This window comes from Rhinoraja longicauda, chromosome 5, assembly GCF_053455715.1.
Source record: "Rhinoraja longicauda isolate Sanriku21f chromosome 5, sRhiLon1.1, whole genome shotgun sequence".
Taxonomy (NCBI): domain Eukaryota; kingdom Metazoa; phylum Chordata; class Chondrichthyes; order Rajiformes; family Arhynchobatidae; genus Rhinoraja; species Rhinoraja longicauda.
Genome location: NC_135957.1, coordinates 58504323 through 58526592, shown reverse-complemented (window position 1 = coordinate 58526592; position 22270 = coordinate 58504323). Strand labels below are relative to the sequence as shown.

Sequence of the window (22270 nt, the reverse complement as noted above, 5' to 3'; positions counted from 1 at the left end):
GAGGAGGTAGTTGAGGTAGGGACTGTCCCAACATTTAAGAAACAATTAGACAGGTACATGGATAGAACAAGTTTGGAGGGATATGGGCCAAATGTAGGCAGGCGGGACTAGTGTAGCTGGGACAAGTTGGCTGGTGGGGGAAAATTGGGCTGAAGGGCCTGTTTCCACACTGTATCGCTCTAGGACTATGTCATAGATAATTAGCTGGAAGGAAGCAGCAGGAGATGGTGAAAGATTGTTATTCTGATTGTAGGCCTGTGTAGAGTTTCTCAGGGATTCATAAGATAAGAAGATTATAAGTGAGAGGAGCAGAATTAAGCCATTTGACCCATCATGTCTACTCCAACATTCAATCATGGCTGATCCATCTCTCCATCCTAACCCCATTCTCCTGCCTTCTCCCCATAACCTCTGACGCCCATACTTATCAAGAATCTATCTATGTCTACCTTAAATATATGCACTGATCTCATGTCTTCTGTGGCAAAGAATTCCACAGCTTCACCACCCACTAAAGACATTCCTCCTCATGTCCTTCCAAAAAGAACATCCTTTAGTTCTGAGGCTATGACCTCTAGTCCTAGACTATCCCACCGAAGGAAACATCCTCTCCACATCCACTCTATCCTAGCCTTTCACTATTCTGTATGATTGAATGAGGTCCTCCCTCATTCTTCTAATCTTCAGCGAGTACAGGCCCAGTGCAGTCAAACGGTCATCATATGTTAACCTACTCATTCCTGGGATCATTCTTGGAAACCTCCTCTGGACTCTCTCCAGGGCCAGTGCATCCTTCCCCAGATATGGCGCCCAAAATTACTCACAATATTCCAAATGCGGCCTGACCAGCACTACATCCTTGTTTTTGTATGCAAGCCCTCTTGCGATTGCATTCTGTACTACTGATTGCCATTGGACCAATTGTATTTTGTGGTTTATATCAACAATGATTAGTAAGCTTGCAGATGACACTAGAGTGGGTGGTATTGCAGATAGCAAATATGGTTATTAAAAATTACAGCAGGACCTTGATCTGTTGGGAAAGAGGCTGAGGAATGGTCAAATGAGTTTAATGCAGATAAGGGCAAGGAGTTGAATTTTGGGAAGTCAAGGCAGGGGCATAATCTACACAGTAAACGGCAGCCCCCTGGGAGTGTTGTAGAGCAGAGGAATCTACGCTTGCTCGTACATATTTCCTTGAAAGTGGTGTCAGTATATTGAGTAGAGAGGTTTGGATGTTATTTTACAGTTTTGCAAGATGTTGGTGAGGCCACATTTGAAGCTTCATGTTCAGTTTTAGTCACCCTGCAATGGGAAGGATGTTGTTGCGCTGGAAAGAGTACAGAGAAGATTTACAAGGATGTTGGCAGGACTTGAGGGGCTGAGCTTGAGCAGAGATTGTCAAGTTAGGACTATATTCCTTGGAGCATAAGAGGATGAGTAGTGATCATATAGAGGTATATACGATCATGTGGTGAATGCACACAGTCTTTTACCCAGAGTAGGTTAATCAAGAACCCGAGGACATGGGTTTAAGTGAGAAGGAAAGATTTAATACACACACAGAGGGACTTGGAATATTGATTTAGCTGCCAGAGGAGGTAGTTGAGACAGATACTATAATAACATATAAACTATAAAATACATTTGGACAGGTACTTGGAAAAGAAAGGTTTAGAGGGATGTGGGCCAAACGCAGACAGGTGGGACTAGTGTCGATTAGGTATCTTGGTCAGCATGGGTAAGTGAGGCCGAAGGGTCTGTTTCAGTGCTGCCTGACTCTGTGACTCCATGACTGTCACTGTGAAAAATGTGCTTTTGCAGACCTCCTTTAGTGCTATCTCTTCGCAATTAGACCTGCTTCCTTTAGTTCCAAACTCCTCTGCTCTAGGAAAAAGGCTCTGACTATCTATCTTATCTATGCGTAATTTTGTAATCTTTATGATCACTCTACAACCTCATACATTTAGTAAGAATAAACTCAACCCATCTAACCCTCCTTATAACTAAAGTCTTCCAGTCCAATCAAAATCCTGGTGAAGGAAGGAATTGCAGATACTGGTTTACACCGAAGGTAGTGACAAAATGCTGGAGTAACTCAGCGGGACAGGCAGCATCTCTGGAGAAAAGGAATAGGTGACTTTTCGGGTCGAGACCCTTCTGAGTCTGAAGAAGGGTCACGACTCAAAACGTCACCTATTCCTTTTCTCCAGAGATGCTGCCTGACCCGCTGAGTTACTCCAGCATTTTGTGCCTATCTTCAACATCCTGGTGAATCACTTTCACAGTGAAAGCTACTATATTCTTACTGTAGAGTAGCAACCAGAACTATACAGAATATTCTTTCTTCGAGGTTCATTAAAGGGAATCCTTGTCAACAGTACTAAATAGCTTTCTCTAGATGTTTTCAACGTTTCCATCTTTCTGCTCTATCTGTGTTTCAGGAGGTGTCTTGAACTTTCCATTTTCATCCTATCCTAATTGTGATTCTGCATTAGATTAAGATTATCAGTAAATAGTTTTTAAAAATAATTTCAACATTCACAAAACACTTTGTAATTGTTGAAATTCATCTCCTGGATGGCACAGGGAGATAAGACAATGCCACTTCAATGCAAGGATCAATAATCAATTTAGACAAAGTTGATTAATGGTTACCCAGTGTTTCACCAATCTAAATCCTAAAGCAACGGAATGCAAAACCTCAGAGCAGAAGCCTTCATACTGAGTCACACAGACATGGAGGCCATTAAAGTAGTTGACTGATGAAGTAGATATATATTGTTACAGTAAGGGTACTCTTTAAAAGTTGCACTTATAAGCTCGCAGAGAAAATTTAATTTGTCAGTACTTCGCATAATGAAATCATAAACATGTTTATCTCAATTCATTTGGTGCACAGAAGCTATCCACTTTTATTCTGAAGAAGCATTGTCATTATTACTTTGTGACTAATCTATGAACCCTGCCTCTTCATTTTTCCCACAAAATTGGCAGTTATGCATACAAATAAACACATGTAAAAGATACAGAGGTAAAATGCTCATTAAGTGATCGGAGTGACTTGTTGGCATTTGAACTGAGTGGGCCAAGGGTCAATGCATGGAGAATTGTGGGCTTCATCGGAAAATCAGTGATGAGCTGCCAGTACCTGCCCCACTCATCATTGATATATTGTTCAACGGTGGTCCTTCAACAGGCTGTGGTCTCCCAAGTACATCTTTAAGGAATGTAACGCCTCCTTCAAGTGACCACCCAGGGTGCTTAAGGAAAAGAGAGCCTTATGTTTAGAACTGGGACTAAAGTATCCCCAGATTGGTGAACCCTGGTAAATTAATATCCTTTGCACTGCTTTCATCCTGAAAACAGAAGCAATGTAAATAAAATTCTACCCTATAAATTGACACAGATCTTTTTGATCCAATTGAGTAATTGGAATAAACTTTCTTAGAGACTGGTGAAAGCAAAGTTACTCACAGCTACGTTTCGGCAAGTACTTGAATCGAACAAGGAATAGATGGCTACGGACCAAGTGATGCAACTAATATGGAAGGGTCGCCACTGGTCAGCGTGGACATAATGGTTCTAATAGTCTGTTTCCGAGCTGTATGAGCCTGCAACTCTGAAACTATTTTGCTGTCAAACTTAGGCTAGAGTTGTGAAAGATCTTGAAATCTAACCTGGGTTTTAAAAAAAACGAATGCAGCTTATAACCAATAATGTGACAACTGCTAATTTATTAAAGAATAAGCAGGTTTGATGCTGAACCAGCCACCTTATCTCCCACTATCAGGTCCCTTCCTCTCATGGTAAAATTTGTTAGGAATCAAGAGATTTGCCAAGAAATTTCAAGTGAATCAAATTCAATCACATGTTTCATCAAAAGCCTTTGCAGTGAAACAGAAGACGTTTGTGTGTTAGTTCCTAGTGTGGAATGCCCCATCTAGTGGTTTGGTAAAGAAAAGATGAAAGTCGTCAGGCATGTGATTGATGGATCAAAGTGAAGCACTGTCGGTATTAAAGAACCTGGCCATAACTATGTAACCGATGACTCCCCTCCTTTGACCACTACACGCATCAGGCACCCTCCAGTAGGATCCTAATCTCACTCCATTTGTCATTCAGAACAATGAACTCATTGTCCAGTGACGCATTTACAAAGCAAATGTAAATGCATAATATCATGTAATATCATGGGCATACCGTTATCATTAAAATGATTGCATATTCATACAGAGCACAAAGTTATCTTGAATTCAGTCTGGGTGCATGTTTGTGGAATCACTGGCTAATGAAACTGTTCCACAGCCATTACTCATTATGGCAGATCAGTAATGACGGGTTAGAGGAAATTATTTATAATGCTAGAGTTCACCAAACAGCCTCCTTTGGAAACATAAAGAACATCGTAATGAGAAAAAAACTCACCCTCCCACCTTTAATGCTGCAGGTCTTAGCCACAGAATGAGAAATAAACTCATAAAAGAATGGACTGACGACATTAAGAATGAATTTTCCCATGCCATATATTTCAAAGTGGCAAAATAAATTAACTTTTGTTATTTTCTATTCGTGGCATTTGTAGGAGAGCAAATGGTGGGACTCAGTTGACTTGTTAAATGGAACCTGTTTTAGTGAAATGTTAATAAAAGCGAGGGGAAGCATTCATTTTGCTTCAGAGGATCTACTTGTCACTGGAAGTGTAAGTGCTTCCTGGACTTGCTGTTGAACATGTGGATTAAAATCTAAGTACATATTTTTAAATATGCAACGCACTTAAGTGCAATTGACAGAGAATAAAACAGAAATATTTGAGGTAATCTGAAATACGGAAATGGTTTTAGGATGCAGCGTGTAAACAAGCTTTTCGGCCCTCCAAGTCCATGTCGACCATCGATCACCTGCACACAAGTTCTATGTTATTCCACTTTCACATTCTACACACTTGGGACAGTTTATGGAAGCCAATAAACCTACAAACCTGCTTGTCATTGGAATGTGGGAGGAAACTGGAGCACCCAAACAAACTCCCGGTCTCAGAGAGAACGCGCAAACTCCACACAGACAGCGCCCGTTGTCAGTATAAGAAAATAACTGCAGATGCTGGTACAAATTGAAGGTATTTATTCACAAAATGCTGGAGTAACTCAGCAGGTCAGGCAGCATCTCAGGAGAGAAGGAATGGGCGACGTTTCGGGTCGAGACCCTTCTTCAGACTGATGTCAGGGGGGCGGGACAAAGGAAGGATATAGGTGGAGACAGGAAGATGGAGCGAGATCTGGGAAGGGGAGGGGAAGAGAGGGACAGAGGAACTATCTAAAGTTGGAGAAATTAATGTTCATATCGCTGGGCTGCAAGCTGCCCAGGCGAAATATGAGGTGCTGTTCCTCCAATTTCCGGTGGGCCTCACTATGGCACTGGAGGAGGCCCATGACAGAAAGGTCAGACTGGGAATGGGAGGGGGAGTTGAAGTGCTCGGCCACCGGGAGATCAGATTGGTTAACGCGGACCGAGCGCAGGTGTTGAGCGAAGCGATCGCCGAGCCTGTGTTTGGTTTCGCCGATGTAAATAAGTTGACATCTGGAGCAGCGGATGCAATAGATGAGGTTGGAGGAGGTGCAGGTGAACCTCTGTCTCAGGATCGAATCCATGTCTCTGGAGCTGTGAAACAGCCCTGCACCACCATGCCACCCTGATCAATCATAACAATGAACTTCCTTTTAACTTTCCAATATGTGCAATGAAACAGGAATAGTGAAACACAATAACTATTTTTTATTATTATGAGTACATTCTACATTGTCTTGAGTATAAAACAAACCAAATTCACCAAGAGTAATCTTTCTTTAGTCTGCACTCCCAGAATGAAGCTGTACAGTTAGCCAAATGCTGAATTGTAAGATCCAGAAAGGCATATAATGTTACCCTTTAAATCAAACTTCGTGAACTGGGAGTATTATTAGTTGGACTCCCGCGTACCAGAACTTAAACTATTAAGCATCCCCCTCAGGCTCAGACGAAACATTGTAATCCCCACATGAATAAATGATGCTGACAAATTTAGACACCTAATAGGTCATTTTGTTCAGGGTGAAAGCTGAGTACTGACTGATTTACCCTAACTCCACCCCTTTCTCTCCTTTAATCTAATGGGGTTTTATTTTAATTTATATTGTTGTTGATAATGTGTTTTCATTTCACCGGTGACGCAGAAGAAAATAACAAACTCAGCTTTTGTTCAGCTGTACGCAGAAGCAGCTAGGAGCCTGTCCCAGATGAGCTGTCCACAGTCCATGCAGCAGGCTGTGAACGCTCTCTGCCATAAGTCTACTTCTAATGGCTCCAGACAATACGTACCTCTAAAGACCTCCTATTCCCCACTCAGCATGAGTGGTTGGAGATGCGGAAGTGCAATAAGCCAGTAGTTGCACAGCATCAGACAGAGAGAGGGAGAGAGAGAGAGAGAGAGAGGAGAGAGAGAGAGAGAAGCAGCTGCTGAGTGCTGCCTGAGCATCATTTGCCCGGGACAGTACTAACACATATCCATGTAGCTGCAGTGAAGACTAAGGTTGGTTTGTTAACAGAATACTAAAATAAGGCGGCAGCAGCAGCAGCAGCAGCAGCAACAACAGCAGGAGAAGCAGCAGAAGAGGCAGCATACTTCAGGATGAGAATGGACACTTCTGAAAGACAGGAGGCTGCTCTTAATGTGCTTCTGTGTGTATGTAAGGCGCCTGGTATCAGTCTCTGTGGGATTTGGGAACATTGAGCCTAAACTCAGTTTCCCTTATATCCTGTTCTGAATCATTCAAGACAAACATCAGCCATCTCCTGTGGAGGATGCCTAATAGGTAAGCACAAAAATATTATTTTTTGGGGGGGGGATGGGCGGTGGGTGGTGTATTTATTTTTGGCATCAAGAAGACTTCTGATAGCTGCTAAACGGTGTGGATGAGTAGTGGCAGAAAGTTCAGGGTATGTGATGGTGTTTCAGCACTTTGACAGCAGGTACAAGATATATATGTGTGCTTGTGCGTTTGTGTGTGTATGTGGGGGTGATGCTGGGGGGGGGGGGGAATGTTATGTACGGGGCTCCTGTGTACTGGGAGAAGCTTGTTTATGCCACAGTGCTAATGTATTGCAATATCTGTACCAAAGAAAAGCTAGCATGACCTTTGCAGTGTTAGTACATGAGAGCTTAACCCGTGGTATGCCAGCAGAGAAGGCAGCAGGTATTTGTACATCTTACGGAGCTCCAATCCACATGCAACCATCCCGTAGGAAGCTGTATTATTTTTTAATTTAACATATTGACATTTGCATTTGATTTTATTCTGTGTATGTGCTTGAAATGTGTGTTTGCCAGCTTGCCTCAACAAAAAGGAAATTATATATTTTTGCAGCATGTTTTCCAGCTGCTCGTTCAGTGATGGTCTAATTTGCTCCGTATGATAATAGATTCAATAATTGTAAATGGGGAAGTAGGCATGCACGTGCATTGTTCCATTTATCTTAATGACACTGTAGCGCAGAATGCAGCACAGCTGAAAAGATTGTATGCTCCTAGTGAGCCAGCCTGCAGTGACCTTCAGGAAACAAAATGAAATGCTCTACTGACTAAGGAAACAATTGAACTGAAATCAGTGAGGCACAGTGAAGTCCTAAATAGACTTTCTAAATTAAAAGATGTTTGCAACAGCTTGGAAAATGACTCTAAATATGTCAGATCACAGATCGGCTTAATGGGGTGATGCCGCCAAGGAAGTGGTTTAAATGGAATAAAATTTTAAAAGCTACCTCGGGAGATGGCTGGTATTATAGTGGGAAAGGCCCATCGTATACCAGTGGGTTCGAGGTATGACAATACTTTATACTTCTCTCTGTGACAGGCATGGTAGTATTTATTTGGTACTTTCACGGTGTTTAGGAAGACCAAAGAATATCTCACCTTAAAAACTGACATATCCCTTGTTTAGTCCAAGTTCAGTCCCGAATGCTCCTCCCATGGGCTGGATGGGAATTGTCAATTTGAGCAAAGTGTGTTTAACCAGCTACAGAGCTGAGAAAGTGAGGCAATTTTATGTATTGGAAAAAAAATATTATGACATTTTCCCTGTTTTTTTAACCTGAATTCCTATGTGTTAATACTGGTGGAATTTCAAATTGGTGGCAATATACAGTTGGTAAGTGCATGGTGTTTATCATTGTTTGCAATCTTCTGTGCACTCATTTTTGTCAACTTTCCCTACAATCTTTTATCCTTTCCTAAAGGCATTGTTCACTTGCCAGAAACTCTGGTATATTGTCCAAATGGCTGGGGATCATGTGTGGTTGTCACAATGTTCAAGCAGATGATGCATCACAGCTGGGCCTAATCTTGGTCCCAGCTATAGATGGGCACAAAGTGCTGGAGTAACTCAGCAGGTCAGGCAACATCTCTGGAGATCTCTTGTCCCAAGCTATTTTTCTCCCTAACCCAAAATAGCTTACTCCCACACAGCAAAACTATCTGAGACCAACATTTTGAATTTTGACTTTTTTTCACTGAATTCACAGAGTGAGTGGGAAAAACTCTGTACGCATACTTGGGGCTTCTCTAGGTGAGGAATATTTCTGTTATGGTCATTGTCAGAAGCATACACTTTGAAGCAGGAATAGTAGTCTAATATAATGGATGACCCAGTGGTGCAGCTGGTAGAGAGCCAGAGACCTGGGCTCGATCCATACCTCAAGTGCTGTCTGTGTGGAGTCTGCATGTTTTCCCTGTGACCACATGGGTTTCCTCCTTGTGCTCCAGTTATCTCCCACATCCCAAAGACATGCGGGTTGGTAGCTTTAATTGCCTCTGTAAATTTCCCGTGGTGTGAAGTGGATGCGAAAGTGGAATAACATTAAACCAATTGGAACAGGTGATCGCTGGTTTGTGGTAGACTTGATGGGCTGAAGGACCTGTTTCCAGGCTGTATCAAAACTAAACTAAACTAAATTGTGCTTTGCTTTAACAAGCCTTGGTATTAGTTCCACTCAATAATGGCACTATGGGTTTCCCTCATTTCATCAGATCTTCTCTGAGCCTTTTAATAGAGCTTTCTGCTTTGAGCTAGTGCCTGCACAGAACATGAATAGAGGCTGCCCAAACTCGCTAATATTTGAATCTTTCAGAATACTGGACTGAGTGACGAAAAACCAGTTTGGAGCCCATTGCATCACTCAGTTCCCTCTTTGCATCTTCTAATCATTCCCGGATATTTACGACTTCCACTGTAATCATCCTATAAGCCTTCTCCTCCTGTTTTATGGTTCATTCAACATCTAACAAATTTAATAATGAACAAGATGAAAAATCATTTAGCTGCTGGTACAGTCTCCATTTTGTCAAGTTCCAATTAGGAACTCACACCAAAATGACCCCTGACACTGCCATCTAGTGTTAGTCCACTGAGCCATGAATGGTCTGTTTCTTTTTTAAGTAATGTATTTTCGACTGCAATCGCAAGGTTGAAGACAATGTTAGCATTGATTGTTAAAGAAAGCCTTAGAATGGCAGTAATAGAAATCCACTCTTGGTTCCTTTGTTAGCTCTCCCCACAGAAACCTAGTGGAAGGATAAAATTCTTGTAAAATCAAAAGATTTTTTTTAACAATAAATATGACTGGAATCTCAATGGTGTTGTCTTGAATGGAGGCAATGAACTTGTGGATACTTGCTTACCTGATAATGAAATACAGGGGTATGAAAAGTCTGTGTAAAAGAGTGGCGACACATGGGCACTAATGATTAACAATGACATTGGATCAGACCATAATATGAGCTCTATTAAATGAGATTGTTCTCCAGGGAAACAGTGATAATCAGTTAGAGACAACCCTAAACATATCTGACCGGGATAAGCTGGGATTCTTTGTTGTAGTTAAATATCTCACAAAAATATTTTTTTCCCAGCTTGCTTATTAATTTGTGGGCTGGAAATAATTTTGCGGAGTGTATGTGACAGTGAAAGTCCAATGGTGTGGTAGATGATGTCAGTAGGTTCTTGTGTAGTGAGTTGTCAGCATGAAGTGTGCATTCTGCGATGTCTTTTATACAGGCAGGGGAGCAGAACAAAAATCAGAGCGATAGTGAGTGACTGAGAATCCTTGTACCGTCTTCCTAGTGGGCAGATGCAGAGTGGACTGGGATTGTTACCTGTCAGCTCCTTTCAGCAGGAATCAGCCTCAGCAACTTTGATGAAGGAGGAAACAACTTTTTTTTAAATTCAGTCTGTCAACTCTAATCTTTCTACACAAGCGATTTAACATCACCATTGAAATATAATAAATCCCCCAAATGCTGGTTTACTTCTCTGTATGATTTTTGTTTTAAACAGGTTATCATTGTTCATTTTTTAAAGAGGAATGTGTGCTTACAGATATACAGCATGTGATGAAAAGTAGTTCATGTGATTCACAATGTGGAACAGGAGACTCCCTCCCCCATACACAATCAAATTTATAGGTTGCTTCTTGGTTTTGTTTCAAGTCACAGGAGATTGAGAATCTATTATTCTTCAGCTAACACCAATATATTATCGTGCTTTTGAAAGGAAGGTGCTCCATATTATTTTTTTTATGTGTTTGCATTGTTGAACATGTATATTGAAACATTGTACAATAGAATCCATTTTGCACACAATGAGAAAAAAGTTAATTAATTGAATTGTTTGTCAATGAAAACCTCATTAAGGCTGCATTTATGACAGCTTTTCCAAGAGCGCAATATTAACTTGACTGGAAGCACATGTGGATTTAAGCATGTACCAGAAAATAAGTCATTGTAATTAGAAAAAAAATGATAGATGCAAACCTTGCACTCTTACTGCAAATCATAAGCTGTGTGTTTTCAGAAATGCCACAAAGATACTTGGTCAGCAATTTCATGAGCAGTGCAGTGATATAATAGTCTGCTATTGCCAGTGTGTCCTGATGGTTTTACAGAGCAAAATCAAAGTGGTTAAATGACAATCTGCTAATAATGTAAAAGTAATAAGTGTTTTAAACTAATTTCAAATGACTTTAAATGGTTAAATCAATTACAGATAATTTTACTGGTAATAACTTAAGTTCATAGTCTTACTTAATATGATAACTTCCAAATTCCCCAGGTCATTTCATGCCAGTCTGACAATGGAACATTTAAAACAAGCATTATTGGAAAATTGCCATGGCTTTAATTTCATTCTGCATTTTCCTGAGATGATTTGGGCTTTTATAGAAAATATGTTAACTGCTTCCTAGGAATCAATGCACGCTTGTTGGCCTAGAAATTTGTATAGTGCAGCAGTCATTTGACAATTATAAAATGTTGAATTATGGTAGAATGCATTTGCATACATTATGTGGTTTGTTTTTGGTTGCTGGTGTTAAATGTACAATGTCATAATGGCTTCACTTTGGGCATCACATCTGAAATTCCATTTTAATGAAGTTTTTCTAAATTGTGAATTAGCACGAGCAATTAATACAAATTACTACCACCAGGAGTCACAAGTATGCATCTGTTATTTGCACACGGGTTCAAAAAGGGTCAGGCCGGGCCTGTAACAGTTGTGTTCAAGAAAGGTGGTCTATGTGTGCCTAAAAGAATCATCTGCAGGCTGCCACCAAAAAGGTAAACAAACTGGAAGATGGAGCTGGAAGATGGAGGATTGTTCCTGTTGGCTCTGCTTTACAATTAATACAATTTGCTCACCATTGTAACTTCAGGGTACTCTCTGTACTCTGTTTTTGCAGCCACCCATATACACTGAAGAAGGGTCTTGACCTGAAACGTCACCCATTCCTTCTCTCAAGATATGCTGCCTGCCCCGCTGAGTTATTCCAGCATGTTGTGTCTATCACCCATATACATTCCTGATTGTTGCACTGGTGAAGGCAACTGCTTCTAACAACTAGCTTCTCTGTGTCCTTCAAAGTATCAATGGAATGAGTTGGGTTTTAAAGGTAAGATGGGGATGGGTAAAGAGAGAAAAATTGTGTGATTCATTTGCTGTATACAAGGGCAAGAGGAAACCTTTGCAAGGCCATGTGTAATGGCCAGTAGACTGAAACTACATTGTCCTTTCAATTACCCAGCATGGGCATAATTGATTGAATGAGCTCTTGTACTCCTATATTTTAGGAGGTATGAGGCTTAACTTTGTGACCTCTATCTCTACCAGAAAAGAATGTATCATCTTAAAATAATGCACTCGTGTACTTTACCTTAAATTAATTACACAATTTCACTCACACATAAAAGCGGCACAGTGGCACAGCCTTACAGCGTCAGAGACCTGGGGATGCTGTCTGTACTGAGTTTGTATGTTCTCCCTGTGACCATGTGGGTTTTCCGGGGGCTCTGGTTTCCTCCAATATTCCAAAGACCTCCAGGGTTTGTAGGTTATTTAGCTTCTGTAAATCGTTCCCAGTGGGTAGGATAGAACTAATGTGCATGTGTGATCGCTGGTCAGCGCAGTTTTGGTGGGCAAAGGACTTGTTTCCACTCTGTATCTCTAAACTAAACTAAATAATACTAAATATTATGAAGAATACATTATGAATTATGGCTTTGGATATACTCAAGGCTTGAGCATTGCTTCCTTCCCTTGCCTTATTGGAAAAGTCAGGAGAGTATTTAGATGCGAAGACAGAATCAAAATTGCCCTCTCTTCAGGATACAGTTCTTCCATTTCTTCATCAAATACATGAATCGGCGATACACAGAGTGACAGAGTGCTCACTAGCAGCAACAAGAAATGAATCATTGCAGTGCCAGAACAACTCCACAACAAATCTTGATGGAACATTTTATTTCCCAATACTTATTCCTCAGTCAACAGGGCAAAAAAAAGATTATCTGTTAATTATCCTGTTGTTAATTGTGGAAGCCAGCTGTGTGCAAATTGGCTGCCACATTTCCTACATGACAATGATGACTACACTTCATTAACTAATGTTTCATTAGCTGTAAAGTATTTAGAAATGTCTGATCCCAGGAATGGTGCTATATTAGGGCAAATTTTTCCTCTATCAGTTTTTTAAAAAGTTAATGTGCTTGTAGGCAAAATGATCAATCTGGGTAATTACCCCAGTCTTGAACTATTTTTTATTTCAAAAATAATCTTTGGTCATAAACAGTGCACACCTCTCTTTTCATTTATAACTGTGTTTAGTCTATACATTCATAGTGTTATCGGGTCTATACATTTGTCATGTTAGCACATTCTATGTACAAGGCACCATTATCAATAATGTAGAAACAAGGAACTCTAACTACGGATGTTGATTTGTACAAAAGGATACAAAGTGCTGGAGCAACTCAGTGAGTCTGGCGACATCTATGCAGAACATGGATAAGTAACGTTTCTGGTCAGGTCCCGCCCTCAGACTGATTGTACGGGGAGGGCGGGGGAGGGCGAGAGAAAGCTGGAAGAGAGCATTGTTGATGATGTACCGTTCTCAAAGATGTAGCCTCCTTGGAACGTCAAGTGCTGCTAAGATTTTAACATCTTCACCAAACATTCCAACTTTCCTCCATTACAACATGAAAATCCAGGTAAGGGAAAATAAACTTCCTTCTCCTCACTACAGCATATTAATAAACTGAAGCTCACAGAAATATAGAATTCAAGGAAGTCGAGAGGCTTTTACAATGAAATCTGTTGGCCTGGATCTACACTCATCAATGCTAAATATAAATCATCTTTCCTTCCCGAAGCCCTCAAAGTCTTTAAGATATTCTTAAAATAATACACAGTTCATGCCTGATAACTGTCAAAGCCCATTGACTTAAAATGTTTTAAAAGTATAAATTATATTAATAAGTATATTAAAAAACATTTAAGTATTTAATAATTATATTAAAAAGTATATTAAAAAACATTTATTTAATCTTTGCATGGTGTGGATATTCTAAATCAATCCTATGAGAAACAAAATCTTCCATTTCTGCATCAAATACATAAATATGAGGACATCTTGATACTTTTATCAGAGCTCTGGGTGACTGAGAGTGGTCAGAATTTGCCATGTGTCTCAATAAGAGCATGCATCAGGCTGAATCTGGGAAAAATCCACTTCAAGTTAGAAAGGAATAAAATGGCATTGTTAGTTCTGAATCAGCGAACATAATTGTCGACGAAATGTTGTTCAATTTTATCAATGGTTCATGGTCATACAGGATAACAACTCAATATACTATTGTCGACTGCTTTAATATAGCATAAAATGGGGCATAACAAAGGAGAGTACTTTCTTTCAAAAGTACGCAGAGAAGACTTTTGCTTGAGCTACACTTAAGACTTTTGCAATTAATTAAATGTTCGGAGAATAAATCAGAGCTAAATTCACTGTAGATTGATCGTTAGGATAAAAATATTCACCTTTGTTGTAGTTTTGTACCACCCTTTGTTTCAGCACTCCATTACTCCAAGGTTCTTCCAGAGATATTTTTCTATATCTTCTTCGATGGCACAGTGGCACAGAAGTAGAGTCGCTGCCTTACAGTGCCAGAGACCCAGGTTCGATCCTGACTATGGGTGCTGTCTGTACGGAGGTTGTACATTTTCCCTGTGACCTCATAGGTTTTCTCCAAGTCTTCAGGGCCTATTAAGAAGTATCCATGCTCCATTGAAAGAGGAGAAAGAAGGCAGGCCGCCACTTTCTGGGGAGAAATTTGTGACCAATGAATTAAACTTAAGTGAAGGAGTCTGTTGACAATTCTGCAGAAAGATCACAAACATCTTTGCAGCCAGGTGGCCCTGCTTTGAGCTTCATTTTCTTGTTATAAGCAGCTGCTGACGGCTTTATGGTGTGGCTAGTAGAGCAGCTGCCTCACAGTGCTAGAGACCCGGGTTGGATCTTGACCTTGGGTACTGTCTGTGTAGAATTTCCTTGTTCTCCCTGTAACCGTGTAGGTTTCCTCTGGATGCTCAGGTTTTCTCCCGAAAGACGTGTGGTTTTGTGGGTTAGTCGACTTCTGTAAGTTGCCCCTAATGTGTAGAGATTGGATGCAAGAGTGGGATAACAAAGAACTGGTGTGAATGGGTGATCGATGGTTAGCATGATCTTGGCGGGCCAAAGGACATGTTTCCATGCTTCATCTCTCAAAAAAACACTGAGGATTGGCTAACTAGCTAAGATCAATGGCAGAATGATAGAAGGAGATTAATACCCCATATACCATCATACTGAGGCAGAAGAGCAGGTTTTCCATCCTTAGAACCACTACTACTCCTCCAGATGATGCCTCAGCATTCCTGGTCTGATAGAGCATAGTTTATTGGTTTGTAGTGAGATCCTGCAAAGCCCTCTGAACAAAAGCATTCAAATCATAAAGGGCTGAAGTTTGAATTTTCACTACAATGGATCATTTCTGTTGGTGTCACAAATGCAATTTGTAATGTTGGCCTTCATACATTGTTCATTACTGATTTCACATGTGTAAAAGAGTTGCCCACCATGTCCATGCTTGAAGGGATAGGCTCAAACTCCAAGCAACTCCTGTGCAAGATTGGTACTGAATGTTTCTCTGCTCTTTGGCAGGGCATGCAGGCTATCAGGCAGGATATTGTACAATTTTATTCTGTATACACTTAACCTTCCACAAACTTTCCTAGCTGAGTCAATAACTGACTCCTCTTCAGGAGTTGTTGACTGTAACTTCATCCTCCAAGGAGCAAGCCTCAACAACCACCTCCCTCCCCCCCTCACCTCCCTCCACCCCCAAACATCTGCTCTGTTCTGCCTGTAGGCATTTCATGCCTAGTGACTCACGAGGTGCAAGTCCAGCTACAAAACTAATTTCTCATTCATGTGGCATCACTAATTCACGTGGCATCTGAACTGGCACCTGCCAAACTTAATTACAATGACAGTGCCTTCATGTCTTCACTGCTTTGGGCACTAACTGGTGAGATTGCAGTTCAAAGTAGTCTGAAAGGAGAAAGGCACAAAGTTAGCCTTTTTTGATGAAGATTAAGTGAAAGATTTGTGCCTGAACCATTTGTACCACATAAAACAGAAGAGATTATAGAATAATGGGAAGTTGAAAGGAAGGAAACCTATGAGTGAGGTTTCAGTGACTTCAGTGATTTCAACACCACCACTCATCAAGTTCTTAACCATAGCCTCTTCCATTGCAGCTAACGCGACCCCATTCCCTGAGATCATGTACCATCTAATCCTGCAAATGAGGGGGAAATGTGGCTACACCATTTTTGGCCACACTGGCTGTGGCTGAAAAGAAAAGATACTGTCTGGGCTGCCACGTGACCATCTAGAGGCTAACCATAAGACACACACCCAGGTCTGATCACCCTGCGGTGGGCCTGCCTCGACTGAGGGTGTCTTGTGATAAAAGGCCGAAACACCCAGTGACGTTGAGGTACACAACTGAAGATCTGTCTGAATGGTAGCAACATCACCTAGTGGTCACCCCCAAGAACCAGTCAATTGTAGTGCAAACCTTAGGGATTGTAGCATCTAGTCCTACTAATCAATCAGGTGGGTGATGGCTAAACTGCAAACATTTTCTAATATTATGAATCCTCCAAAATATACTAAAAGGAGGTGACACTGAAGAATGTTTTGATATGTCAGTTTAAAATTGATGATAACCCCATAAATAAATGTTCAAGTGCAGGAAAATGTTGTTAATCTGCTATCTGAGTATTCAGAAACCTCAGAAAGACACAAAAAGCTGGAGTAGCTCAGCAGGACAGGCGGCAACCCTGGAGAGAAGGAATGGGTGACGTTTCGGATTGAGACCCTTCTTCTATTCAGAAATCCCGATGGTTTAGCGTCCAGCTCACTTGTGACGTTTTCAATGTTCCCCTGAAATTCTCCTGGGCTCAGGCTTACCCATTCTCCTGAAACCTGGCTGGGACCCCGGTTCCCACACACCCTTGAGCAGTGCTGAACTACTATCTACCTCTGATGTCCCTCAGACTGTCCTTGACCGGACTTTTCTGACTTTACCTCGCACTAAACGTTATTCCCTTATTGTATATCTATACACTGTAAATAGATCGATTGTAATCATGTATAGTCTTTCCACTGACCAGTTAGCACGCAACAAAAAGCTTTTTACTGTACCTCAGTACACGTGACAATAAACTAAACTAAAATTGAAACTAAATTGAAACCCTTCTTACTTACCGGGTTCACTGGACAATTTCATGATAATACTGTGAAACATCGGGCAGAGTGGGCAGAATGGTGGGCAGCAATGGGCGACGCGTGGTGCAGCTAGTAAAGCTGCTGCCTCACAACGTCGGAGACCAGGGTTCAATCCTCACCTTGGGTGATGTCTGTGCGGTGTTTTCTCCCTGTGTCCACATGGGTTTCCTCTGGGTGCTCCAGTTTCCTCCCACTTTCCATGCTTTTAATATTTGATATTAATACCATAATGTGTATGACAATTTATTTCCTGAATTCCAACTCTGTTAATGGGCATTCAGGATTGTACTAAATAGAGTTTAACAATTTATATCAATGGAGAATTAATTAATTAATTGATTGTAATTAGATTAAACCAGAGCTGTCCGGTACTGGTTGCACATTGGGTTGCATTCTTTTGATTCCAAGGGAATGTACAAGTGGGCATTGAAACAATAATACACAGAAAATATTTTATTTCCACGATCACTGTACACAACAAATACAGAGCACTAATCAAGGCTCATTTGGTGTGATAATACATCACCATGTCGTAGCTCACTTTCAGATAGCAAATCATGTCATGATTGGATTGTACAAGTTGCCTGAATTTTTCTATTAATAGTTTCGCTAATTGTTGAAAGACTAATTTCTAAAATAATCCATCAATGTACCTGAGTGTCACATTCTGTGCAGCTCGTTGGTTTGCAATTAAGAATTTGCAGATCCATGTGCAGCAGCATATATCAAGTCGCCCAACGTTAAAATTAATTTCATTGTGAACATCTTTCACATTGTAAGTTTAAGGAATAGCAAGCTAACTCCATCTTCTTGTAAAGATTTTGTCTCAGCCTTAACTTACGCTGTCATCAGTGTAAATTTAGGTATTTACCATTGATTTTTCAAGAATTAATAAATGAAAATACCACATATAGAATATTGGTGACCAGGTGATCAGTCCCTATTGTTAAAAGGAGACAGTTCTCTGTTTATAAACATATAAAACATTGATTGTTCCTTCATTATGGGTTGCAAAGAGCTTCCCATTTCACAGAGGTGCCTGCCGTGTGTATGGAGTTCACCTACTCTTTGACCTAATTAATCTATCTATTTAAACATGCAACACCCCATTATCTTCTCACCATTGACTTTCAATTCTATGTACTGTCAATACACCTAATTATTTTCAATAATGTGAGGGAGTTCATGTTGCACTTGCAGTATGTAACCTTTAACATTTATACGATAGGCCTATAGCATTTTTATGATAAAAGTGAAACGTTTTTCACCACTATCAGTTGTTTTCCAACATTTTAAAGTTATTTCAAGCAACCTTATTAAAATACAATATACTATACTAATGCTGGAGTAACTCAGAGGGACAGGTGCCATCTCTGGAGAGAAAGAATGGGTGACGTTTTGAGTCGAGACCCTTCTTCAGATTAAATATTTCTTCCCAAAAGGCAAATTACAGACCATGTTCAGCAACTCTTTCATGAATCCACAAACAAGAAATGTTCTAAAGCAATGACATTCTGTACTGGGAATATTTATATAAATGGAAAATAAAACCAATAGCAGATTATGAAACTGAAATTAATGCAGAAAGTACAGATCAGGCAGCATATGTAGAAACAGAAAGAGTTAACATTTCAGGTTGAGGACTATTCAATAGAACTAGAATAGAGAAAAACAAATTGGGATTAGGTTGCAGAGATTAGGTGCGGGATCAGTATTCATCTGAATTCTGGTGGTGAATATGCAAAAATGCTGACCTGTGCACTGAACCAGGGATGTCACTTTTCACTCATGATCATCACCATTATACATTTTCCATCTTAACGAAAGACTCTAAATGAAGCCAGCAAATTAAAAAGAAGTTTAATCAACCCGTACTATTAACTCTCAACTCACTGTTAACCGCACAGTCTATGGGTTACCTTTATTCTTGGGAAATAATATTTTGCATTTAGAAATCTAGTAAGGGAAGGTGAAACAAAACTTCAAAATAGCTTGTGGGAATTTAGAAGTGAAATAATAATATTTGTGACTTGAATTTTTGATGAAAACAGCAATATTTTCCACACCTATAGAGGATGTCAAAGAGAACAATAAATACAAATAATCTATTGGGAAACTTCTGCATAAAAAATATACACACAGTGAAGTGTCATCAATCTGTATACTTTAAATGTTTTCATTTAGTTTTGCTTTGAATCGTGGAGTTCTGAAATAAGCAGCAGGAATTCTAACCACTGCCTGGATTGTTACCATGGTTCAGTACCTGTGACTAAACTGCACAATTGTGAGATAAAAACTTATTGTGGTAGGACCAAGAAGGAAAGGACAGAATAATTATTAAATTAGCATGTTTGACTCCGGTTTGATGAAGTTGATAAAGCAATATTACAGATATGTGCTTCTGAATATTTCTCATTATTTTTTACCATCAGGTTTTCAATATTTTTATTAGTGTTTTCTCCCTGTACTATATTATTATATTACAGTAATCTCATGTAAGGATAGATCAGGAATAATCTTTTTTTAATTTTATTCGTAAACTGGTTTACAATTCACAAATGTTATTATATGAGCATGATTATATTGAATGGGGAAAAAAGCATGAAAGTCATCATTAATAACCTTCTAAAATCAATCAAGCACAGAGAATGATTATTGACATCCCTTTTACTTCCATGTTCATTTTGAGAAAAAAAATTAGTAATATGATTAAATAAAGGGTACTGATGACATCATTGGTGGTCTCAAGAAATCACTGAAGCAAGTAATGTGGACTGTTGTATTAATATTGATGGAGATTCTACCTTTGGTCTTGACATTAACTCTCTCCAGGCCACCACATTTAACAGTGGGTAAATTGAGTGGCTGAGGGCAGCATGGTGAGAATATTCACTGAATAAACCAGAAATGTGGTAATGACTGTATTTTGTGGCAGTGTATTTGTGACCATCCTGGAAAAATGGAACACCACACTACGACAGGGGCTGCACAATGGCACAGCTGGTCGAGCTACTGCCTCACAATTCCTAGGACCTGGGTTTCATTCTGACTCCGAATGCTGGCTGTGTGGATTTTTCACGTTGTCCCCATGACTGCATGGGTTTCCTTCGAATGTTCCAGATTCCTCCCACATCCCAAAAACGTGCAGGTTCATAGGTTAATTAGCCTGGAAATTGTCCCTAGTGTGTAGGAAGCGGATGCAAAAGTGGAATTACTGTGAACGGGTCAATAAATGGTTTGGTGAGTGCCCGAATATTTCCCATCTCACTCCCATCATCCCTGACCATTATCTTTCTCCCAATTGTGTATTTTCCTCTGTCATTACAGTGATTTCTCCCTTTATTCACCTTTCCCATCTCTCCCCTGACCTAGTTCCATCTGCCCATCCTCCTTCCCTTATCTGGTTCCACCCGTCACCTACTAGCTCCGTCCCTAACCTTTTCCCTCGCTTCTGCCATCCAGCTCCATCTGCCTAATTCCTTATGTTTCCACCTATCACTTACCCAGCCTCTCCCACAATCATTCCTCCTCCCCCCACACCCATCTTTCCATAACCAGCACCTTCCCTCCCCCATTCAACTGGTTCCATCTTTTACCTAGCAACGCTTGTCTGGACTCCCCCTTCCACTTTCATATCCCGGCCATCTTCCCTCTGCACTCCCAGTCCTGATGCAAGGTCACAACCTGAAACGTCAAACACCCCTTTGCCTGCACAGATGCTGCTTGACACAGTGAGTACCTCCAGCAGTTTATTTTTTGCTCAAGGAGCTGAAGATGTTAGGCCTAGGACATTGCGCTGAGGAACTGTGAAGGTGATTCTCTGGAGCTAGACTGATTCCCAATCAATCTGTCTTCCCTTTTACAAGATGTTACTCCAGTCAGTGGAGAGTTCTTCCCTTGATACACATTGACCAATTTTATTAAGGTATATTGAAACTACATTCAGCCAAAGGCTATCTTGTTATCAAATGCCTTCACTCTCATCACTTTCGTAGAGTCCAGTTCTCTCATGACATTTGGACTGAAGTAGTGGTGAAAATCTGACCAAGTGGCCCTGGCAAATCGAAGCAAAGTGCCACTCCTTAATATTTTCAACAAATTTTGCATTACAACAGTATTTAACTGGACTGGTTTTGTTGTGTTTTTTTTAATGAAGGGAATGTTCCACATTATTTGGCAAGTAACAATCCAGGACCAATTTGGTTGGAGGTTCAGCTAATTCTAGAGGGCAGTTTCACCACCATATCTGTTTCCGATAACAAATGTTGTCAATTAAGTCGAATGAAGACCGGTGTCCATGATATTGCAAACCATCAGAAAACCCTAAGGATGAATCATCCACTTAGCACACATGAACATGAGCATGAGGAGGCACAGTGGCATAGCTGGCAGAGCAGTTGCCTCGCAGCACCAGGAACCTGGGTTTGATCCTGACCTCGTGTGCTGTCTCTGTAAAGTTTACATGTTCTCCCTGTAACCCAGTGCATTTTCTTCAGCTGCTCCAGTATCCTCCCACATTCCAAAGATGTGCAGGTTTGTAGGTTTAGATTTCAAACTTTAGGCTTTAGAGCTCCAGGGCAGAAACAGGCCCTTTGGCCCACCAAATCCACGCCGACCAGCATTCACCATGTGCACTAACACTATCTTACACGCTACAGACAAATTTCACAATTTAACCAAAGCCAATTAAACCTACAAGCCTTTGGAGTGTACATCTTTGGAGTGTGGGAGAAAACCAGAGCACCCAGAGAAAACCCACACGGTCACAGGGAGGGGGTACAAATTCCATGCAGACAGCTCCTGTAGTCAGTGTAGGAATATAACTGCAGATGCTGGTAAAAATCGAAGGTATCACAAAATGCTGGAGTAACTCAGCAGGTCAGGCAGCACCTTGGAGAGAAGGAATGGGTGACGTTTCGGGTCGAGACCCTACTTCAGACTGACAGGATCAAACCTAGGTCTCTGGCACTGTAAGGCAGCAGCTCTACCGCTATACCACAGTCCTGCAAGTTTGATTGGCCTCTGGAAATTGTCCCTCATAAGTAGGTAGTAGATGTGAAAATTGGATTACATA

At 40.6% G+C, this 22270-nt stretch overlaps 1 protein-coding gene across 2 annotated transcripts in view; it reads left to right on the top strand.

The window, feature by feature from the left end:
- Positions 1-6329: 6329 nt before the first annotated feature.
- LOC144593677 (heparan sulfate glucosamine 3-O-sulfotransferase 5) overlaps positions 6330-22270 on the top strand; it is a 235454-nt gene continuing 219513 nt past the window's right edge. For both annotated transcript variants that reach the window (XM_078399618.1, XM_078399617.1), the window contains exon 1: positions 6330-6851. The gene's annotated coding sequence lies outside the window, so the exon portion shown is untranslated. The remainder of the gene's footprint in view (positions 6852-22270) is intronic.